This window comes from Salvelinus alpinus, chromosome 19, assembly GCF_045679555.1.
Source record: "Salvelinus alpinus chromosome 19, SLU_Salpinus.1, whole genome shotgun sequence".
NCBI lineage: Eukaryota > Metazoa > Chordata > Actinopteri > Salmoniformes > Salmonidae > Salvelinus > Salvelinus alpinus.
Genome location: NC_092104.1, coordinates 30,569,602 through 30,573,088, shown reverse-complemented (window position 1 = coordinate 30,573,088; position 3,487 = coordinate 30,569,602). Strand labels below are relative to the sequence as shown.

At 48.3% G+C, this 3,487-nt stretch overlaps 1 long non-coding RNA gene across 5 annotated transcripts in view; it reads right to left on the bottom strand.

Annotated features, from left to right (window-relative positions):
• Positions 1 to 1,347: 1,347 nt before the first annotated feature.
• The window catches only part of LOC139545312 (uncharacterized), a 29,861-nt gene continuing 27,721 nt past the window's right edge, over positions 1,348 to 3,487 (bottom strand). For 2 of the 5 annotated variants that reach the window (XR_011669033.1, XR_011669032.1), the window contains 2 exons: positions 3,230 to 3,397; positions 1,348 to 3,107 (listed from right to left, as the gene is read on the bottom strand). This is a non-coding gene — a long non-coding RNA (uncharacterized lncRNA). The remainder of the gene's footprint in view (positions 3,108 to 3,229; positions 3,398 to 3,487) is intronic. The other 3 variants (XR_011669036.1, XR_011669034.1, XR_011669035.1) reach the window with 3 other exon arrangements.

Here is a 3,487-nt window from a genome sequence, read left to right as displayed (position 1 = left end):
AAGCGATTGCAGCCTCAAGTCTTCTTGGGTATGACGCTACAAGCTTGGCACATCTGTATTTGGGGAGTTTCTCCCATTGTTCTCTGCAGATCCTCTCAAGCTTTGTCAGGTTGGATTGGGAGCGTCGCTGCACAGCTATTTTCAGGTCTCTCCAGAGATGTTCGATCGGGTTCAAGTCCGGGCTCTGGCTGGGCTACTCAACGACTTTCAGAGACTTGTCCCGAAGCCGGTCCTGTGTTGCCTTGGCTGTGTGCTTAGGGTCGTTGTCCTGCTGGAAGGTGAACCTTCGCCCCAGTCTGAGGTCCTGAATACTCTGGAGCAGGATTTCATCAAGCATCTCTCTGTACTTTTCTCCGTTCATCTTTCCCTCCATCCTGACTAGTCTCCCAGTCCCTGCCATTGAGAAACATCCCCACTGTAACGATGTGCGTTGAGAGTCGGGAAGCAAGTTCAGGGAGTGAGTGTTTTAATAAAATAAACAGAACATAATATAAAACAAGAAACACTAACAGCACACAGACATGAAACAGAAACAGAAACAATGACGCTTGGGGAAGGAACCAAAGGGAGTGGCATATGTATATTATATATATATATATATATATATATATATATCAAGGAGGTGATGGAGTCCAGGGGAGTCCAGGGGATTGTCATAATGCGCTGATGCGCGTAACGATGGTGACAGGTGTGCTCCATAACGAGCAGCCTGGTGACCTAGAGGCCGGAGAGGGAGCACACGTGACAGTACCCCCTCCCGATGTGCGGCTCCAGCCACAGGACGTCGACCAAGATGACGATCCCAGGGATCAGGAGCGGACCGGTCACCTCTGCTAAGGTGCGGGAACCTGTCGATCCAGCTGAGGTGCGGGAGCATGGCAACCTAGAGCGCCAGAGAGAGAGAATACCTGACAGTGCCCCCTCACCAGCGCGTTCAGCTCCAGCCGCAGGACACCAACCACAGGGAAGATCCCGGCGATCAGGAGTGGACCAGTCGCCTCCGCTGATGCACAGAAACCTGACGAACCGGCTGAGGCGTGAGAGCCTGATGAGCCAGCTGAGACCTCCCTGGTTGCCTCGGTCGAGGCACGGGAACCTGTTCACCCAGCTGAGGCATGGGAGCATATCGATCCCGCTGAGGTATGGAAACCCGTCGAGCCAAATGAGACAGGGGAACCGGTCGAACCCGCCGAGGCATGGGAATCCAACAAACCGGCTGAGGCCTCCCAGGTAGCTCCGGTTCAAACACCGGACCCAACATTACCTCCAAAACAAACAACAACAAAAACACTCCCTGATGGTGAGGCGTCATTCTGTAACGATGTGCGCTGAGAGTCGGGAAGCAAGTTCAGGGAGTGAGTGTTTTAATAAAATAAACGGAACATAATACAAAACAAGAAACACTAACAGCATACAGACAAGAAACAGAAACATTGACGCCTGGGGAAGGAACCAAAGGGAGTGACATATATAGGCAAGATAATCAAGGAGGTGATGGAGTCCATCAATTGAATTTCCACATGTGGACTCCAATAAAGTTGTAGAAACATCAAGGATGATCAATGGAAACAGGAAGTACCAGAGCTCAATTTCGAGTCTCATAGCAAAGGGTCTGAATACTTACACTACCGTTCAAAAGTTTGGGGTCACTTAGAAATGTCCCACTAAGCCCAAACCAGATGGGATGGCATATCGCTACAGAATGCCGTGGTAGCCATGCTGGTTAAGTGGGTCTTGAATTCGAAATAAATCACTGACAGTGTCACCAGCAAAGTACCCCCACACCATAACACCTCCTCCTCCATGCTTTACGGTGGGAAATACACATGCGTTGCTCATCCGCTCACCCACACCACGTCTCACAAAGGCACAGCGGTTGGAACCAAAAATCTCCAATTTGGACTCCAGACCAAAGGACAAATTTCCACTGGTCGAATGTCCATGGCTCGTGTTTCTTGGCCCAAGCAAGTCTCTTCTTTTATTGGTGTCCTTTAGTAGTGATTTCTTTGCAGCAATTAGACCATGAAGTCCTGATTCACACAGTCTCCTCTGAACAGTTGATGTTGAGATGTGTCTGTTACTTGAACTCGGTGAAGCATTTAGTTGGGCTGCAATTTCTGAGGCTGGTAACTAATGAACTTATCCTCTGCAGCAGAGGTAACTCTGGGTCTTCTATTCCTGTGGCGGTCCTCATGAGAGACAGTTTCATCATAGCGCTGGACCCAGGACGGGGACTGGAATCGGGACTGGGAAATGGTGCCAGGTGCCCAGCCTGAAAACAAGAGAAAATATGTATTCTCATGAATTTCTGAAGGTATTGTGCCATGGAGAGTTCCTCATCTCTGCAGAGAGCAAGACTGTTTGCAATAGCAAACAGCACAAAATCTGTGCCCCCTTTCTGCTGCTGGACTGCCGGCCACTCCACAGTCACAGAGGTCCCTGGAAAAGATAAGAGAGAGGTGAGTTGTGAGAGAAACTCTGGGTTGGTGTCATGACCACTGGAGTCATACACCTTAACAGTACCTACATGGAAGCGAAGGTTATTTACCATGACCCAGTAGTTAGCCTTGAGATTGACTATCTGGACAAAACCCTGGGCCAGTGTTGGTACTGCTGACAGCATGGCGATCCCTCCCACCGTGAGGAGGCCTCCTACTTCTGGATGCTGCACCTGCAAAAGAGCTTGAGCATGATCAATTGTCAAATTGTCTAACAAGGAGTGTGGCAGAAGAATGACCCCCCCGAAGGTTCTCCATCCAGCCAAAGAGAGCAGCTGGCCTTACCTGCCCCTGTTGACACTAGAGATGAGAACCTCACTAGAGTTTTCTAGTCCAGTGACTGGACTTACATGCCCCTGTTCCTCCAGTCTGAGGAGGGGGAGATATGTACTTTTCAACAGTTTTTGAAAGTACAGCGTACCTCAAGCTGGTACCCTTCCCATGTATTATGTTCTGTTTATTTTATTCCCTTCCCAGTCAACAGCAGACAATCATTTTTACCTTGTCAAAAACCTCCACGTCCTTCTAAGCCCGTGCCTGAACGTGGTCCTCGAAGGCATTCTGATCTGGTTCGACAACTTCTACCATATCAGGTGGAGTTTCAGTGATCTGAAAGTATGTTATTCAAAAATAGCAATAGACAAACAATAACACTAAGTCAACTACAAATTTGAATGACTGCAGTATATGCAATAATTTGATATAATTGTATATACAATTGCATTGTTTACCTCAATCAACAGCTGCAGCTCCCGTCCGTACAGCAGGCGATAGGGCGAGTACTTGGTGGAGGCCTGGACACTGAAGCAATGTGTGGAAAGATTAATTACCTTCAGGTTTTCCTCCCACCATTCCTGCCCATGGCAGTCTTGAGGGTCTGGTTGGTCCGTTCATCCAAACTTGGAGGAGGGAGTAGGAAAGGGATATTTATTGACAATGTAAGATATTGAAATATGTCTGATTATGAACAATGAAAAACAAAAACAAAC